We start from the raw sequence: 21,484 nt of genomic DNA on the forward strand, positions 1-21,484 counted from the left end.
GTTAATCCAGGGGGATCGCAGCTCTTTGGTGAGTTCATGCTTGGCTACCATAATGCCCAAGCCTTACATGCTGCATGTATATCCTCTTGCCATACTTCTTCCCCTGCCTTTGGCAACATGTCTGGAATGTTTCTGGAAAAAATGTTCTGCGTATTTGATGGCAGATATTAGAACAGTCTCTCCATTGTTTTTCATTCTTTTTTTGTTTCCTCATTCCCCTTCTACTATCCTTCCTCCACTTCAGTGTTTGAGGATCTTCTTTCCTTTCTTTCTTTCTCTTTCTTTCTTTCTGCCTCACACACACACACACACACACACACACACACACACACACACACACACATTCACACCCCTAAGTACTTAACTACATACAAAATAATGGGTGATAAAAAGTTTCCATTAGAAGGACATACAGTCCAGCTTCAGTATGCCAATTGGGCAAACTCACCACGAGCACTGAAACAATCATCCCTCCAATGCACTCGGTTCAAGATACCAATTTTGTAAAAAAATCATGTCCTGTAATGTAAGGGAGTTCATAACTGTTGCCACACATCCCTATCCAACAGGAACTGTCAACACTTTGAGGCTCTGAAACTTCCTGGCAGATTAAAACTGTGTGCCGGACTGAGACTCTAACTCGGGACCTTTGGAGGAAGTAGTTGTGATACTATTTTGTACCTCCACAATGTGTCTAGAGAAACCTTTAGCAATGCTTGTATCAGAACAGGGTGATGACCATGCTGTGGAGGAACATTATTAAATTTCTGTGAAATTGTGGCAAAGGTTGGATATTCCTGACGGACAGAAAAGTAATTTGGAGGTGCTAGGAGAACTTAGAAAAACAGACGCAGTTGCTGTAATACTTAACTTTAATCCATAATTGGAGTACATCTCTCTTGACGCTACATTAATATGCTCAATATAAACTGGTAATGGCGCCTTGCTAGGTCGTAGCAAATGACGTAGCTGAAGGCTATGCTAACTATCGTCTCGGCAAATGAGAGAGTATTTGTCAGTGTAGCATCACTAGCAAAGTCGACTGTACAACTGGGCCGAGTGCTCGGACGTGTCTCTAGATCTGCCGTGAGGTGGCGCTCGGTCTGCAATCACTGACAGTGGCGACACGCGGGTCCGACGTATACTAGTGGACCGCGGCCGATTTAAAGGCTACCACCTAGCGAGTGTGGTGTCTGGCGGTGACACCACAGTTTTCTTATAAGCTTGTTGTTTGAAGTAAAGATTATTTTGTTGCCAATGTAGTGAAGACACTAACCCATATATCTGTCACAATGCTCCCTATTTGTTCTGAATTATTTGTTGCTAGGTAGTCAATTATGCTTTTGCAACAATTTACACTTAAAGTGGGCGTCTGAACTAATAATTATTGTTGTAAATACTACTTTGAGAAACCTTTGGGTATAATCTCAGATGACATACCTACAGTCGACTTGCGACGTGTATTTTAGCCAACATATGGAAGATAGATTGAAGTCGTCACCATCTGTAATTGTATGACTTGGGGTACCTATTTGTAAGGAATGAACACTTCTTTGAGCTGTTCAGCATCTCATTCAGGTGGTTGGTAAAATGAGCTATGTAATTATTAATTTTCTTTGAGTTGTCAAATACAACCTATCCATACAAATTCACAAGAACTGTCTACATAAATTTCACTACAAGGTAAATTACTACTGACAGCAATAAACATTCTACAACTGACTGTATTTAATCTATTCTTAATGAACACAGTTCAGTCTTCTGTGGTTTAGCCATGTTTGCATACCTAAAATAATTTGAGCCTCAGTGCTTTCTATTAGTGATTGGAGCTCTGAATCTTTCCTAACACAGCAACAACAATTTACAATTACAATACAAACTGCATCTAAAACTACCTTCATCCTGTTTTTGCCCTGCACTCTTTTAAACTGTCACCCTTTCTATAGCTTACTGAGACCCTCTAACGTAAGAAGCCGGCCAGTCACCTCCTCACGGCCCCCATTATCCGAGTAGTCACCTTCTGTGTGTAGTGGTCCCCTGACATATTAAACATAACCCAGGAAACACACCACCATAAGGTGCAAGCCAGGGAGTCTACAGACTGGGTGCAGGATTTTCGTAGCCCCTGATACAGAGCTGAATTGATGGTATGTTTCGAAGGACCATGGTTAATTCTGTCATGATGCTATTGATAGTGAGCTCCACATTCAAATAGCAAGACTGGCAGTCTTTATCACATCAGCTAGCTGCCCAAAAGCAGACACACTGTGTGTGTCGCTTTGGATCAGTTCAGTGTTAGTACCGACATGAGACACCATCTGCAATTGGCTGAAACCTCTGGTCATCAAGGCATCCAGAAGCACCTGTTCCACATCCTGAACTTTCATATAGATTGGACCACAGAGTTCTGCAACATTAGTTAGTGCTAGTGTTAAATTGTGTGCTCAAAGTCATTGCCAGATTTCATCAGTCACATAAATGTTTTATCGAGTGGCTGCATCTTACAGGTGCAGTGAGAAGGGAGTCTAACTAAATGAATATGATGAATCCTTCTTATAGAAAAGAGCCTCCATGCTTAGGTGGAGATTCATTGGTAACACAGTGCTACATCCCCCCTGCGGATCCGGGGGTTCGAATAGGCCCGAGGTATTCCTGCCTGTCATAAGAGCTGACTAAAAGGAATCCCTCCCCCTCAAGGGGGTAGTTAGCGCCTGCGCCCAGAGATGGACGGTTCCACGAACTATATTTGCGGTCATTTTGGTTTTTCACTTCTTCTGGTCTCTTCCTTCCTTTGGTTGGTTCCTTTCTTTGTTCTTCTCCATCTCACTATCTTACTTACTCTTTCCCTTGCCTTCTTCTCCTTGCCTTCTTCTCCTTGCCTTCTCTGGTCTCCGCCTCGGCGTTAGAGACAGTCTGTCCTTTCTCTCCCTCTCTCTCTTCTTTTTCCTCTTCTTCCTTCCACCCTGTGCGTGCCTGAAGGCCGACCCATGCGTTCGCATGCGTATCCGGTGAAGGGATAACGCATGATTCCCCGCCCTGGGTAGACAAGTAAGGCACATACGTATCCCCTGGTAAAGGCCAGGCCCAGGGAGGGGTGATTGCCTGAGCTGACACCTTCCGACCATGCCAATTGGTCCCTCCGTCCATTTCTCGGGAGGTGTGACATGAGGAGTAAACATTCACCTAAGGCGGGAGTGCCCTCTGAGAGGGTCCCCACAAGGAAGGAGTGCACCATCGGAGATGATGGAAATCATGGGGTATTCCTCCACAATTTATTTCTCTTCTTCTTCTCTCTCGACTTCTGCCCACAAACGGAAACTTGACCAGCCACCAGTGACAAAAGTACTACCGCCTGCCCCACAGTTCCTCGTAGTTTCTCGATCTGAGGACAGAAAGGATTTTTCCTCTGTCACCCTTTCCTTATCCAGAAGGACGTAGATGCCATAGCCGGATCTGTCAAGTCTTGTACCAGGTTGCGTAACGGTACCTTGCTACTAGATACTGAGAGTGCCTTTCAGGCACAAAAACTGCTTCGGGCCACACTCCTGCACACGTTCCCTGTCTGGGTGGTGGCTCACCGCACTTTGTATTCGTCTCGTGGTGTCGTATATACTAGATCAGTCGACGGATTGACTGACGAGGAGATTCAGTCTTTCCTCGCTGAGCAGGGCGTGACGGCTGTCAATAGGGTCATCAAAAATGTCAACAATGACCTTGTACCGACCCGGACACTTTTCTTGATCTTTGATAGTGTTCAGCTGCCGTCGCGCATCAAAGAGGGCTACGAGGTTATTTCTGTTCGCCCCTATGTCCCGACACCAACGCGCTGCTACCAGTGTCAGCGTTTTAATCACACTCGCCAGTCTTGTTCCAATGCAGCTAAATGTGTCACTTGTGGGAAAGATGCCCATGAGGGTGACTGTCCACCTCCGTCTCCTCGTTGTGTGAACTGTCAGGGTGACCATGCAGCATCCTCCGGTGACTGTCCCAACTACAAGGAAGAACGCTGTATACAGGAAATTGGTGTCAAAGAGAAAGTGTCCACCTCGGCTGCTCGCAAGCTATTTTCTAGTAGGAAGCCCACGCTGCTCCCAGCGGGGAAATACAGTACTCTCCTCGCCTCTCCTCGGACTATCAGGGATGTGGTGATGCAGACATGCGATCTGACCTTCAGCACTATGGTCGTCCATTCGGCCAGTGCTAAGATCGCGCGGTCGACGGCTCATCTTCCTCCTGTCACACCTCAGACACAAGCACCTTCATCAGCTTCTGCCAAGATGAAGACCCAGAAGTCAGATGAACGGGCCTTCAAGAAGGAACCGTCCCGTGCAGACATCCTACGGACCTCGAACTCCTGTCACACCTCAGACACAAGCACCTTCATCTACTTCTGCCAAGACGAAGACCCAGAAGTCAGATGAACGGGCCTTCAAGAAGGAACCGTCCCATGCAGACTTCCTACGTACCTCGAACTCCCAGCCATCGACCAGTACTTCCACTAAACGACCTTCCAAGAAGGCCCATAGGAAGCACAGTTCTCCTTCTCCGCCACGGCGTGCGCATTTCTTCTCCCGCGCCACCCAGCGGTTGCCGCCCCATGTCGTCATTCGTTTCGCCTGGCTGCACCGCTCGTAGCCGAAAATCTGGCCGTTCAGACGGAGGAAGCTCCCCCTCCCGGCCATCTTAACAAGATGGCCGATGAACCTATAGAACCAATGGACGATGACTGTCCGCCTACTGACAGCGGTGGCAGTGCTCACTCGAAGCTAGGCCCTCAGCGGCCTTCGAGGTGACCCCTTCTTGCATCTTCTTTTTTTTTTTCTTCTCATGATGGCACTTATTCACTGGAATATTCGCAGCATTTGCTCCAACCAAGACAACTTGAATTGCTGCTCCGCTTGCACTGTCTGCTAGTTATAGCCCTCCAGGAAACGAAGCTACGACCTGCAATCAAATTGCCTTTGCACACTACACCTCTGTGCGTTTTGACCTACCCCCTGTGGCAGGTATTCCTGCTCATGGAGGGGTTATGTTGCTGGTCTGGGATGATATTTACTATGATCCCATCACATTGCACACCGGCCTGCAGGCAGTTGCCGTCCGAATTACTCTCCCCACTATTACATTTTCCATTTGTACCGTTTACACTCCATCGTCGTCTGCCGTTACCAGGGCAGACATGATGCAAATTATTGCTCAGCTACCTGCACCATTTTTGTTAGCTGGAGACTTCAATGACCACCATCTCCTTTGGGGCTCTCCAGCATCCTGCCTGAGGGGCTCCCTGTTAGCAGACCTTTTCAACCAGCTCAATCTTGTCTGCCTCAATATTGGCGCCCCTACTTTTCTTTCGGACACATCTCACACCTATTCCCATTTAGACCTCTCTATATGTACTACCCGACTTGCACGCCGGTTTGAGTGGTACACACTTTCTGATACATATTCGAGTGACCACTTCCCATGCGTTATCCATCTCCTGCATCATACCCCCTCTCCGTGCTCAACTAGTTGGAACATCTCCAAAGCAGACTGGGGGCTCTTCTCTTCCAAGGCGACCTTTCAGGATCAAACCTTCACAAGCTGCGATAGTCAGGTCGCACACCTCATGGAAGTCATTCTCACTGCTGCTGGCACTTTACGTGGTCGTCGACGTACTTTACGCACCTTTAAACGCCACCCTACAGGGGCGAATTGTATCAATTATAAACGATTACGTGCGCAGTGTCGTCATGTTATTAAAGAAAGCAAGAAAGCCAGCTGGGCTGCTTTCACAAGCACCTTCAACAGTTTTACTCCTTCTTCTGTTGTCTGGGGTAGCCTGCGCCGGCTATCTGGCCCTAAGGTCCACTCACCAGTTTCTGGCTTGACAGTCGCGAATGACATCCTTGTGGCCCCTGAGGATGTCTCCAATGCCTTCGGCCGCTTTTTCGCAGAGGTTTCGAGTTCCACTCATTACCACCCTGTCTTCCTCCCCCGAAAACAGGCAGAGGAGGCTAGGCCACCTAACTTCCGCTCCTCAAATCGTGAAAGTTATAATGCCCCATTCACGATGCGGGAACTCGAAAATGCACGTTCCCGGTCACGGTCCTCCACTCCAGGGCCTGATTCTATTCATATTCAGATGCTGAAGAACCTTTCTCCTGCGGGTAAAGGTTTCCTTCTTCGTACTTATAATTGCATCTGGATTGAGGGACATGTTCCCGCATGCTGGCGCGAGTCTATTGTTGTACCGATTCCTAAGCCGGGGTAGGACAAGCACTTGCCTTTCAGTTATCGACCCATCTCGCTTACCAGCTGTGTCTGTAAGGTGATGGAGCGAATGGTTAGCTCTCGTTTGGTTTGGCTGCTCGAATCTTGACGCCTTCTTACCAATGTACAATGTGGATTTCGTAGGCGTCGTTCTGCTGTTGACCATCTGGTTACCATGTCGACCTTCATTATGAATAACTTCTTGTGGAAGCGCCCGACCGCGGCTGTTTTCTTTGTATGGCACCTGTTGGAGGGCGGGCATTCTCCGCACCATGAATACATGGGGCCTCCCTCTTTTTATTCGTTCCTTTTTAATGGATCGACAGTTCAGGGTACGTGTGGGTTCTGTCCTGTCAGACACCTTTTGCAGGAGAATGGGGTGCCAAAGGGCTCAGTTTCGATCGTCGCTCTCTTCGCCATAGCAATCAATCCAATAATGGATTGCCTCCCAGCTGATGTATCAGGCTCCCTTTTCGTGGACGATTTCACCATCTATTGCAGCGCACAGCGTACATGTTTCCTGGAGCGCTGTCTTCAGTGTTCTCTTGACTGTCTTTACTCCCGGAGTGTCGCCAATGGCTTCCGTTTTTCTGCCGAGAAGCCGGTCTGTATTATCTTCTGGCACTACAAAGAGTTTCTCCCACCGTCCTTACGACTTGGTCCCGTTGCTCTCCCATTCGTGGAGACAACAAAATTTTTAGGTCTTACATTTGACAGGAAACTTAGCTGGTCTCCACGTGTATCATATTTGGGTGCCCGTTGTACCTGTTCTTTAAATGTCCTCCGTGTTCTCAGTGGTATGTCGTGGGGAGTGGATCGAACTGTCCTACTTCACCTATATCGGTCGATCGTCTGCTCCAAGCTGGATTATGGGAGCTTCGTATACTCCTCTGCACGGCCGTCCATCTTACGCCGCCTCAACTCCATACAACATCGGAGTTTACGTCTTGCGATCGGAGCGTTTTATACTAGTCCCGTCAAGAGTCTTCATGCTGAAGCCGGTGAATTGCCACTCATAACAGCTTCTTGTTGTGTCGCTTCATCAGATTGTAGCAGGGTCATTTGTCGGTGCATTTTATCACTGTGGCATCCCGATTGGGCTGCACTTATGGACAAGAAGTTTCGGACCTTGAAACCTCTACCCGCGGCTTGGGCATCCTCCTCACGCCCTTCTCAGTGGGAGGAGGTTGTTTTGGCCCGGTTAAGAATTGGACACTGCCGATTCAGCCATCGCCATCTGCTAACGGCTGCACTAGCGCCGTTCTGCCCATGTGGGCAATTGCTGATGGTCCACCACATTTTAACGTCCTGTCCGGATTTTAATACACTGCATCTTCATCTTGGCCTGCCATGTACTCTGGATGCCATTTTAGTGGAATACCCAGGAGCAGCTGCTCGCGTTCTTCGTTTTATCAACTTGACAAACCTGTCTAAGGACATCTGATTACACTGTTTTTTTTTTTTTTTTTAATCCTATTCCTGTCAATCTGTCTTTTACAGTGTTTTTCCTTTTAGTTGCTGTTTTAAACTTGTGCCTCGCGGTGCATTCCTAACGTAGTCTGGGCGCTAATGACCATTGAAGTTGTGCGCCCTAAAACCACAAAAAAAATACATAACACCCCTGTATCTCCTAGTTTTATTCTAGTGTCAGTTGTGTTTTAATTGACAGTTTTCAAACATCTATTCATTTTTCACATTTTTTTCCATGTTGTGAGCAACTGTGATTGATCACACGAACACCCACATATATCATGCCACACCTGTATCAATCAGCAGCTCCATGGGGCAGAAGGAGGAGTGGCTGATGTACAGCATCTGCGTCTGCCAGCTCTTGCACCTGTTAGAGCTGCTGCCACTCTGCTGACAAGAAGCAAGAAAGTCAGTTATTCACTGATCCATCCATCCATCTGTCAAGAGATTTCACTTTTTCAGTTAGTAGTATTGCCTTGGACATGTAGTGTGTGGGAATTGTCTACAACAAAGAACTGGAGAGAGAAATGTGGAAAGAATGAGAGACAGAGTAAGGAAGAGAATTGGGGTGATGGATGGCATAGGAGAAGATGCACATAGAAACAGATGAAGAAAGATCATCAGAACAGGGCAGACAGACTGACTCCAGTTTAAATCTGTCATAAGACAGATCCAGCATTACTCCAAGTGTACGGTGAAACAGTCCTCTGTTGACAAGCTTTCAGAGTGTATTCAGGTTTACCTCTTCATTATTTTGGCATAAGGGCACTGTGCTTTCCAGCAACTCATTTCAGATTTATTGCATTCCATTTGCTTTCATGGTAAATTAGCTCAGTATCTGTATTGCACTAAAAATATCATAACACTGCCAATGTTGAAGCTGTGTGCTGTGTATTTTGTTTTTAAACAAACTCCTTTTCCATCCATTAACAGTTCTTTCTGCTCGCAACATAATGCACAAATTACTCTTCAACCTTGAGCACACAACACTCAGGGGACTCTCCGCTCTTTGATGGGTTCATGCTTGGCTACCACGGGCTCCCAGCCTTTGCAGCATCCTTTCCTTTTTGTGTTGCATGTATATCCTCTTAGTATTATTTTTCCCTTCCCTTGGGGAACATGTCTGGGGTGTTTTTGGGAATGTTCCACACTGTCCGTAGCTGACATACAAACAGTCTCACCATGGTTTTCCATGCCTATTTTCATTTCTTCATTCACCTTCTCCAATCCTTCCTCCTCTTCGATATTTGAGGCTCCTCTTTCTTCCTTCTTCCTCCCTGCGTGCACCTGAAGGCCAGTCCACGTCTCTGAAATGTAATAGGTGGCTGGGTAATGTGTAATTCCCAGCCTTGGGCCAACTGGTAAGGTTTGCATGTACCACCTGGTACAGGCCAGGCCCAAAGAGGGGTGATTGTCTCAGCTGCTACCTTCGTAAATTGTTGATTCATCCCTGTGTCAGGTGTTTGGGAGATGTGACCTACGGAGTGAACAGTCACCAAAGGCTGTGCGCCCCCATGTGAAAGGGGCACCCAGTTGGAAGGAGCAAGCCATCAGAGATGCTGGAAATCATGGAGGATTTCCTCAAAATGAGCCAATCATTGTCTTCACAGTCCACAGCTACCAAACATAAATGGAATGAAGCTCCCAATTCAAAGACCCTCACAGCTTCATCACAGTGTCTCATGGTTTGATGTAGTGAAGACAGACGTTCTGTTGCAAATGGTAAATCAATGTATTACTCAGAACACTGTTGATGCAGTTGCCAGCCCTGTGAAATCATGCTCTCATTTACGGAATGGCACTTTGCTTTTGGAGACTACTTTTGATTCTCAAGCGTAACAACTGCTTGCCGCTTTGCTACTCCACAGCTACCCTGTTTGTGTCAAGGCCCATAGAACTCTGTAGTCTTACCATGGTGGTACTTGCACTATGCTGCTTGACAGTCTGACAGAGGCCGAAATCCAAATGTACAGTACGTCTGATCAGGGTGGCATTGCAGTCCATCAGCTGACAAAAAAGGTAGATGCCTGTTTAGTGCCCACAAACACTATTTTTCTCATATTTGTTAGAGTGGGAGCATCCGTTCAGGATCAAAGCAGGCTATGAAGCTACCACAGTCCAACGGTACATTCTGAACCTGATGGGGTGCTCCCAGTGTCATCCTTTGAACTACATTTGATTGTGTTGTTAAGAACAGGCCAACTGTGTAACTTGAGGTAGGGATGCTATCAAAGCCTATTCTCTGCCACCTCCTTGCCACTGTATCTACTGCAATTGCGATCATGCCACCTCCTGACGAAATTGTCTCTTATGTCTCAATGAGCAGCTATCTAGGTGGTCTAGGTAAAGGAGAAAGTTCCTTTCCTGGTCACTTACAAGTTAATGGCTAGCCAAAAACCCTGTGTCGTACTGTCAGGCACTTACAATATGGGTCTTGCTACATCTCACTCCATGAAGGACATGGCCATGCAGACATGCGACCTCAAATTCAGCTCAGAGATTGTGAAATCACCCGTGTCATGGTAGCATCGTCATCCCATTGTCCAGCTGTGCAACGAGCCATCAAAGCCTCGCCACAGGGGAGAAGTCACCAGATACACAACCGACAGGCTGAAAAGGATAGAATAAATACTCCCATGAAGACTTCCTACATTCCTTCAGCCAACCAACATCTGAGACTTCCTCTGCCAACTGGAAAGGATCAAAGAAATCCAACAAAGGCAAACGGTCTTCTCCTTCCCCGACTCAAAGATACTCTTTGATGGTGTCATTATGTATTACCTTCACCTGGCCGGCCTCCATGCCGCCAGTGCACCAAGGTGAAACCCCTTGATTTTCTCCTCATCATGTTTGTAACCAACAATGGAATGCTAACAGCTTGGATCCAACAAAGAGGATTCATGGCTTGTTTTCGAATTGCAGCATTCACTTGTACTCTGCGTTCAGGAAACAAAATTGCGTCTTCACGATTTGTATTTTGTCCCGGTCTGTTCTGACTTTCCCCCTGATATTGGCATTATATCTTGTTGGAGATTCATGCTGCTCATATGGAATGATGTGCATAGTCCACCCATCTCCCAGACTACCTGTCTTGAAACCTTCCTCATTAGAGCTTGCCCCTTTGTACCCTTTACAGCCCTCTATCATTCGATATCACCAGGACAGACTTCCTCCAGCTTATTGGGCAGTTACCTCAGGCATTTATGCTACTCAGGACTTTAATGTGCATCATCCCCTTTAGGGTTCTCCCAGAACCTGTCTGAGAGGTGCCCTCTTGGTTGACCTTTGTAACCTATTTGACCTCCACCCATGTTCTTATCAGACTGCTCGCATAGCTATTTCCATTTGGACCTATTCTTCTGCACTGGCCATCCTACCCAACATCTCGAGTGGTCTGTCCTTCCTGACACCAACTAAAGCGACTATTGCCCGTATGCTATCTGACTGGTGACACCTACTCCACCTGCGCTCACACACAAATAGCACCTTAAAAAGCTGACTGGGGGCTTTACTCCTCCCTGGTGACCTCCGATGACCAACATTTCCCCAATTGTGATGCCAGGTAGAATATCTTACAAACATTATCCTTACCACCGTGGAATGTTCCATTATTGCTCTTCATCTATATGATGCATGTCAAACATCTTAGGTCGCTATTTTACGGAAATTTAATCTCTTTTCACTATCACCCTGCCTTTTTCCATCGGAAATGAATGGAGGCAGCTCAAGTGATACCCTTCCCTTCTCTGAATCGTGAGGTACAATGCCGCCTATGCTATGACAGAGCTATACTCTCTTGTGGACTAGCACTTTCTCCTTAATGTATGCAACTGGGCAGAGGGCACGTTTCCCATACCTAAGCCCTGTAAGGTCAAACACATTCTTTCTAGTTAGCACTCCATTTCTATCACCAGATGCGTTTGCAAGGTGATGCGATGTATAATTCATACCTGGGTGGTATGGTGGCTCAAGTCTCGCAATTTACTAACCACTGCACAGTGTGGATATCGAGCGCTCCGTTCTGCAGTTGACCATCTCGTCACTATGTCCACCCATTTCATGAAAGGTTTTCTGCAAAAATCTCAGACTGTGACCATGTTTTTCAATTTGGAGAAAGCCTACATCATCTGCTTCAGGACTGGTATCGTCTGTCCTCTCTACACATGGGTCTTCCATGGCCGCCCGAACTGTTTCGTTGAGGCATTTTTCAAATACTTGAGTTTTCAAGGTCTGTGTGCATTCTGCCTTGTCAGACACCATTATCCCGGAAATTGGTGTTCCTAAATATTCCGTCCTGAGTGTTGTTGCCATTAACCCTACAATGGTCTGTCTTCTGGCGGGTATCTGTGCCTCCCTTCTTGTTGATGATTGTGCCATCTACTGCAATTCTCCATGGACCAGTCTCATTGAGTGGCGTCTTCAGCAATGTCTTAATTGTCTTTACTCATGGAGCGTAGACAATTGCTTTTGTTTTTCCACTGACAAAACCGTCTGTTCAGTACTTACAGCAGAGCTCTTTGCCCTGTATCAGGCCACAGAATAAATTTGGTGACACAGGCTTTACAGATGTGTCAGACACTCTCAGTGCCCTTCAAAGCCTCTGTGGGCTGTACACCACCCATCCCTTAGTGCAATGGTTCCAGGAAAACTCTCACTTGCTCACTCTTGATGGAGCCACTATGATGTTTATGTGGGTTCATGCTCATGTCGGTGTGACAGGAAATGAGACTACTGATGCTGGTACCGAGGCTGCTGTCCTTGTACCACAGCCCACTGGTTCTTACAGTCCCTCTGCTGATCTCTGTGTTGCCGTCTGTCAGGTGGCGGTGTCACTTTATCGTCACTGGTCCTCCCTTCAGTGGAACAATGGAATAAGCTCTGGGTTATTAAGCTTCTCCCTGTGGCTTGGAGGAACTCCTGTAAGCCCTCGCTCCATGAGGAGGTCATTTTAACTAGGTTGCGTATTGGGCACTGCCTTTTCAGCCATCGCCATTTGTTAAGTGGTGCTCCCCCAGCAAGTTGTGCACATTGGGCACAACTTTTAAATGTCATCCATTTCCAGAAGGAATGGCCTTTTTTTAACCATTTATGTTCCTGTTTGAGTTTGCCATCTGAATTATTGGTTGTTTTAGCAAATGACGCGTGGACTGTCAACCATGTTTTACTTTTTATCTGTACAAGCAATATGGTGAAGACCATTTAATTTTTATTTCAGGACCTCCATTTCTCTATGGTGTACTTTATAGACTTTTCTCCACGTCTCTGTTTTTAGCAGTTTTCTCTTCCATCGATTGTGATTAGTGTAGTCATTTCTACATCCTCCCTTTGTCTTTGTGTTCTATAGTTATGATATGTGCTCATATGATCGTAGTTGCTTTTGCACCTGAAAACAAAACAAATGAAAAGAAAACAAACACCACACAAATTAATGTGTAGAAAGTAGGAGTTTTGATATCAGCGTGAAAGATACAAATTCCAATTGGGCATGACAGCAGGGGTACTGATACTCATATAGGGACTTCTGGAAACCCAATTCTGGTCTGTTCTGAGGCCATTTGAAGTGCTGTACACTTTTCAGTCATTCATCATGTGGTTCTCATTGTGTGATTTTTTCATGTCCTCCATATCTGTTTTCATTTCATAGTAAATGGGAGGAGCTGTCATCAAATTATGTTCCTGATTATGACTTCTTCATCTTACACTCTCCAAATTGAATTGTTAATGTAAGCAAATGTCAAGCTCAACACAAGCAGTACATCTGTTACATTGGATAGAGAAAATTATAGTGTGTATGCTGAACTTGATGAAAGACACAAGAGATACACTTAAGAGACTTCCGTCACCTGTAATGTATTCTCCTTCACTTTTTACAACAGTTTTCTCATCACCAGTGACAATACAGGATAGGAATGGTTGGTTCTCTTCATTAGCCAATTGAAATTGATCAAGCGGTGGGGCACATATGTCCACCTGTTGATTTTTGTGATGTCGGCTTGGAGCACGCGAACCCTGAAATACAGTTTTTGAATATTCCCCTTTGCATGCAAATGTAACATATGGTGGAATGATCACGCTTAATCATATTTCCCTGTTCTCATGTACACTAACATGGATCATTGTGTGTCAATGTGGTCAAATGATCTTTATTAAACCCAAAGGTCTTCCTGAATGTAGAGTGTCACTAATGTCAAAATGGTCATTCTTAATACGAGAAAAGCATTTTCTTGCTGTGCTGTGTCCAATGGCATTATTCCCATACATGGCACAAGTGTTCCTGGCTGTCCATGCTGCTGTAACCCCTCAGCTGAACTCAAACAGAAGAATATGTCAGAAATGTTCAGATTTCTGCTCTTGGCACTCCATTTTCTCATGTCCACAGCTACTCTCTGTCACCAACTGAAAAAATGACTCTCTATAAACTCAGCAAGCAATGGTGAACCTCAAATAAATGATAAGCAATCAATAAATCCATAGCACTTCCAATAACAACATGCAAAACACAAATGCAATGAAATTATACCCCAACTTAATACCTGTTAAGGCATGGTGTGAAGGCATAAGTACAATACAGTTCAGAAAGCATACACAAGATTTCCAGCTGAAGCTGGTACATGGGTGTATAAGGTGCATTTGCCCACTAGGCTTTTGGCTGCAGGTGATAAAGGTGTTGGACTGAGGTCGGGGTCCTAGAGTGGGGGCATAGAACAGCTGACCAGCATGGTGCCCAAATCAGCACACGTACCAACACACTCTACCTTAGTGGTGGCGGAGGTAGTGTAACGTGTATGTTACTACAAACCCTTGCTGCTTTGGGTGAAGAGTGACCAGATCCCAGTGCATCTGTGGTTTGATGATGTGAACACATCGATAGTTTTTAAAGTGGTCATCTCAGGTGCGAACAGTTCCTGGTTTGTGTGATCTGGTGAGTAGGAATGGATGTCATGTGAGTGCAGAGATGCACACCTTCTGGCCTCCCCCATGAGAGTGGAGGACCCTAGCACCACAGAGGAAGGGGTCATGTCCACGTTGGACTTCTCTTGGTGCTGTCAACTGGAAAGCTGCAGTGTCTGGAGGTAATGTATGTGGTGCCAGCAGGTGGATGGCTGCCAGCAGGCTCAGTGTAGGAGGCAACATATCACAGTAGGAGGCACCTACAGGCACATCAACGAAATTTCAGATTTCAGTGTCCCCCTCCAATGAGAGAAGCCACTGCAGCTTGTGGGGACCAATTAACTGGCGAAGGAGTCAGAGATCATAATGAGAGGGTATCCAGACATGGTCCGGATGGCATGCTGCAGCACAATGAACTGCGATGATTTGCAGATGAGGCACCCACGTGGTGGTTAGCACAGGGGCGTGTGTACTGTGCTAGGACAGAGCCAATCATAGTGGTACACCAGGAGTACTCATCAGCACACACTGTGTACACGCAGCACCCACACTAGCTGTGGACAGTGCCTAGAGTCCATGGGGATCTATACTGGTGTTCCGGGCACCCCTGTCTGGCACAGGAGGGGCAGCAGTGTTTGCAGCTGCTGGCTGTGTGTGTTATTTGGACCTACTCTTGCCCACAATTGGAGTCATTCAGTAAGAACTGAGAAAAATGTGATGGCCTCCTTTGTCAGCAATTCTGTGATGTATTTGCCCATTTGAGTTTTGATAGTTCACATGAGGTGTTTTGCTTCACCATTCGAGTCCGGATAAAAGCAAAGAGCCACAATGTTCCAGGGGTTATAGTGTGAGTGAAAATAATTAAAGGAGCTATTCTCAATTGGAGGACCATTGTCTGAAACTATTATGGCTTTAGAGTAAAGGTCCGACTAAGTTGACATGGATTCTTTTCCAGGATAGAGTGGTGGCTCGCTGAGGGAGGAGGGGGAGGGGGGCGGGGGAACTATTCACGGTGCCCTCTATCGATTTGAACACTTCCATAATGCCGTGACTGGGTGCTCTACATTGTGATTGGTACCTGTCCAGAACATGTGCAGATGTGCCAAGTGTTTAGTTTGGTGGCCTTTCTGATGACCTCAAAGTAACAGGTTGAGAACCTCCTTAGTAACATCGTCAGAATCATGGTGCGTGTAGTACCCTCTTCCACTGAGATGAGAATGACACCATCTAACAGAGAAAGATGATGATGGAAAATGTGTATGTTCCACAAATGGCCAGACAGGTGGCCTTTCAGACAGTCAGGCTGCCCATGTCAGATTGTGCACACAACTTGTTTAAGCCCTGGGTCCACAGCTACTGCAGATCCAGAGCTGGAGCTACTACAAGGGAAACATGTCACTGGTCTGTAATGCATCTTTAACAATCTGAAAACCCAACAGATCTTCCCAATCAAAGGATGGATGGATGAAGCCCTTATGGGCTCTCAAGGCAATGCATCAGCATTTGCATGCTGTTACATGAGGTGGAAATTTTTTATTGACAAAAATTGGATTTGTCAGATAAAGCAGATGATGGGGTAAACAAGGAAACTGACATATTGACATGTGGCAAAGTGGAACTTCATTGCCGTATTAGAATATGTGAAATTTTTTTGGTGCATAAACTACTATAAGGGCATTTTTTCAAATTGTAAATAGGGCTTCTGTGCTATGTTCAGTGTTTTGGATGCATAAATGATAGGTTGCTGTGAGCCGTTTGCATGACATTGGGGCAGAACTTCCACCACCCCTTACTAAGATGTGTCTGTGGGCAAGACTAGAGATTTACCAGGATGGAAGGTGAGGAACATAGTAAAGTTTGTTTTAAAGTTCCACAAAGGTGTGCTCACAGGTGAGAGACCGCTTAAAAGGAAAAATTTTATAAAGAAATTGGTGCAGAGCATGTCCCAGAGTGGCTGCACCTGACATAAACTGGTGATAGAACGCTATCTTTCTGAGGAATGCGTGTAGTTCCTACAAATTGGTCAGACAGATCAGAGCTGTAATAGCCGTGGCATGCTGTTCTGGGCTTGGACACCGTTCATGGAAATTTAGTGTACGAGATACACAACAGAGAATGGGATAAATGTGGCTCAGTTAGATTATACTTGAGACACTGTTCCAAATGATGAACAGAGACTGAAGGTTACATAATTGTTCTTTAGTTGAAGTGCCTGTTACTGCAATATTGTGGGAACAGATGATGCAGCAAGCAACATTGGCCATATGTTGCTCTGGTGAGCATTGAAATTTTGCTGTGGGCTAGCTACTCCAAACATTAAATGTTCATATCAACAAAGACCATAGGCGTGCTTACTATGAGAAATTGAGTGAATACTAAGATGGTGTTTAAATATATCATTACTGAAATGTACCTGTAAAAATTATCATTTCTGTATGTTTTTTCGATTTGTGTGTATGTATAATGTGAAACATGTAAAACCTTTGTATGATTATGGACTATTTCTGTTTAATAATTTGTTTCATTTATATATATATATTGAAATCAAGTTTGATGTTAATAGGCTATTGTATGACACACCCAATACTCTCAGCTGGATTTTCAGCTGGAGTCCATGGGCAAAGAATAAATAAATAAATAAATAAATTGTTTCACTGTGTCCTTCAATGGAACCTGCAGGGAGACCATAGCCCAGTCAGTTTCGGAAAAGAATTAGCACAGTTTTGCAAGTAACTCATCAGCTCATGACAGAAGGTATGTGTCAATAACAGGACTCTGGTAAACTTGATGTCTCCACAAAGTTCATACTCATTCACTTAAGGACGTGAAAAAAATACAGCAAAGCCAACTTGTTCAATTAATGTATGCTGTGAAATTGTTCGCACACCATAATCCCTCAGAAAACAAATCCGAAAATTCAGAACACAATTAACCTAGGTCTTGATAAGGAACCAGATCTGAAAAAAGGATACATATTTTCATTAATAGAAAATTCAAAAGTAACAAAAGCATAGAACCCAAACAAATTTTCAGTGTCAGTATAATTAACAACCAAATACATATCTGCAGTCCGTTCAACCATGTAAGCAGTGATGGACATAAACTTAATGAGAACTGGAATATGCTTTTTTTTTGTAGCTTACCACGTGGCATTTGATGGTTGCTGATGGTGGGAGCCCATGTGTTTGTGGGTCTAAGAGTAGAGGAGTGAAATGGTTGATCTGGCTTTCACTTTTGAAGATAATGGTTTCTTCAGTGCAAACACCTCAATAAAAAGTTTATTCTGACCTGCAGACAATATGAAATAGAATGAATGTCAACGTCCATTTATATCAAGGAAGGCTGGGTGTGACAAATCGAAGCCGTGTGGTTTCCGTGACACCACAACACTCACCATTTTGCGCATGCAGTCTCCTTGTGCTGCACAAAGTGATAGGGATTTTTCTGAAATGCCTCATGATCTCCTTCTCATGATCATCATCAGGTTTGTCCATCTCAGCTAAGCTTTCCAGTTTGAGGGGCAATGAATTCCTCATCATCTGGAGAATTAGTGCCATGTGCTGAAGCGGTTCGCTGTATATGATGGTATGTCACCTGGTGCTTCGATTTGGCAGGCTACTCCACAGGGGACATAAAGGGACTGGCCAGTGTTAAAACTTCTTCTTAGGACAGATCCTCACATTGAAGGGTTCTCTGGTGCATTTCCTTATTGGGCACTAGGCAGACAGTCACATCATCAACTGTAAAGTCTTCGTAAGATTCTTTGGAGCTTTTAGTAACAAAGTGATACTTACAGCCCTCAAACCCTTCAGCTTTGATACCTAATCCTGATAAGACTGATGTGACTACCTGGGTACTGGTAAAACTGTACACAAGTGACACTGACGTGGATGCCCTCGTGACTATAAGATGATGACAAACTACACTTTTCATTAAAAGTGTGAGACCAGTTCATTTAAAGCACAACTATTGTTGCACACATGAGTGGAATCCATGACAATAACAAACACTTAAGTTTCTTTGTCCATTATCCTGAATGCAATAAGGTGTTGGTGTAGCTATTTTTCACAAGTTTTGCTTCTTCAGCAGAGTCGTCCTGTGACAGAAAGAAAATATGGTGGGTGCACCTGTGATGGTGGAGCCTGAACCATCAACATAGTCACTAGCTTTTCCAAGGTGACCATAGTAAATTGTTGCTGCCAGACAAGTGGTTGAGTTACCACATTCATAGGTAAGATATGAGAAGAAACAGTCATGGAAATTGAGTGCTTGAATTTTCTACTTGTTTCTTCTTGTTTTCTAACTCCGAACACAATACAAGGTGTGGCTGTTATAAAAGGACTAGTTAGTGAGCCAAGACGTGTGAGCATAAGTACGAGGTACGTGGCTATATGAGAAGCATTTGACCACCAGGGGCAGCTCTCTTTCGGCTGCAGGCAATTGAGGTGCAGGCTTGAGATCAGTGGCATCTGTTCAGGACCCAGAGCAATTGAACAGTGTGCTACTCAAATGAGTGATAGGGGTGGCAGAGGTGCAGCAATGTCCCGGTTCCTACAGACTTCATATATGATTTCATTCCATATGATACAGATTCTGGTTTCACTACATGATCTGTGTACTCATCTATATATTTGTTCCTGCTCATAAATCTGAGTTCGAGCTGCAAGATTTAAATGCCCATTTTGACACTGTTCTCTTTTGGATTCGATTTTCATCTTTTCTCATTTGTAATGGAAAAATCCACATTAACTGCTTTTGACAGTATATATATGCACCTTCAGTATATTTTGTCACAGAGTGGATACGCTATTCTGCTTTTGAATGGCTTTACTTCTTGACACTGAGTATGCTTTGCAATCTTGTTGACCAAATCATTCTTCGATGTAACTGATAAAAATGCATCAGCAGTTAATCAATCATTGACCCATGTTTGTTACTTCTGTTCACAATAGGATTTTGGAGTGTATACTGTGTTCAAACACTGTGCATTACTTCCTGAGGTTGAAGTGCTAATTGTCTTTTACAAGAAGGGAATTTCCTGAATCCATGCTATCTGTCAGTGGGACAATTTTCTTCAAGGTAACACATGCTATCGACTGGGCATCTCATATCAGTTCCATATTTGGAGGTTTCCAAAAGGCTTTGCATAATGTTCCTTACAAGTAGATTCTAAGCAGATTGTATGCAAATGGAGTGCTGTCGCATTGCTGTGGCTGGATTCGCAAGTGGAATATGGTGTTCATGAACGAAGTGTAATAGGTGCCCTACCGGTCCTAAGATATATAAAAATGGTTTAAGACCAGTCCTCTTGAAATTGTTCGTAGATGATACTGATATTAACCATCTAAGAAAGGCATCACAGTATTAAAACAAATTGCAAAATTATTTAGTCTAAACATCTGTATGGTGTGAAGAGTGGCAATGTGACCCAAATAAATAAACAAATTAATTAAGTGTGAGGTCATTCACATGAGTACTAAAGGAAATCTGTTTAATGGCTACTTATCTAGTAGAACTGACAACCTTTAGATTGATGTGATTTCTTGTGTAATCGGAATTTCAGTCTTGAACAACTTAAATTGAAACAATAACGTTGTTTGGAAGCCAAGCCAAAGACTGCATTTCATTACTAGAACATTTAGTAGATACTCAAGTGTATTCTTTTGGTGTATAGGATCCTTAACAGATAAGGCTGATGGAGGAAACTGAAAAAGTTTAAAGGAGGCTTTTTGTTTTGTAGTACCACAAAATGATGCAGAGTGCAGGGGTCGAGGGACATGGAGGGGGAGTTAATGTCACTGCCATGACAATTATCATATACCAGTCATTAAAACAAATGCTTTTTTTTGTTGAAGTGAGATTTATGTACAAATTTGGAAATATTTGGTTGACACCCACGCACAGAGAAATTATGATTGTAATAATTTAAATATTTCCATGTGGGCTCTGGGGCAGATGGCCTTTGTAGTCTGGTCCCTTCAGTCCCCACAAACCAACCAACCATGTGGGTTCTGAACTCGCTTAAGCCTTTGCCTTTCCTGCATGCCACTGGAGAGTGAGTCTCACTCACATTGTTTGTCTACCATTCCAAATAACCCTCTGACAATCACTAGTGCAGCATGTCATCGATCTACATCTACATGACTACCATGCAACTTGCATTAAACATCAGTCTCCACAATGGGGCCTGCTCTTTTACAGAATAACATAAATAGCTCAATGTGTAGAGAGCAGACTGATGTAAGTCACTCCTCCAGCCTGCTCTACTGCAGACTGAGTAACTGTACTGGAAATGAGTAGTTTTTATGCAAGGCTGCTGTGTGTTCGTTATCCACCTGGTCTGCTTTGCCCATATGATTAACATTGGGTCATGATGGAGCATTCAGGAAAGCTACATTTCAGTTGCTCTTGCTACTGTATTTCATAGCATCAGTATACTGCTGTTGTGTCTGATTTACATTTTCTTGCTTAATAGTTTACAGTCAACAGAATGACAGCACCTGCCTCCTAAGATATTTTGCCCCATAGGTATCTGACAGCACAGCTCATATGGTATGCAGCAATATATACCATAATCTGGGCATAATTACAATATTGACAGTCTTCACAAACTGAAAATCCACTCTATTACTGTGGCTTGGCCTGCTTTCCTCTGCTTCATGAGTTGCCAGGGAAGATGTCTGAATTTTTACTTGGCTGCACCAATACATTATTTTGCAGTGCAGCACATCATAGCAGAGTGTTATCAAGACTCTAGTAGAAGACTTACATGTATCAGCTGGCTATCTGTTGTTCAATATCATTTCAGTGTTCAATATTTTTCAGATGTAAAAGAATCGGGTATCGGATTTCACTCATTAAACACCAACAG

The sequence above is a fragment of the Schistocerca serialis genome, chromosome 2 (genome assembly GCF_023864345.2).
Source record: "Schistocerca serialis cubense isolate TAMUIC-IGC-003099 chromosome 2, iqSchSeri2.2, whole genome shotgun sequence".
Lineage (NCBI taxonomy): Eukaryota > Metazoa > Arthropoda > Insecta > Orthoptera > Acrididae > Schistocerca > Schistocerca serialis.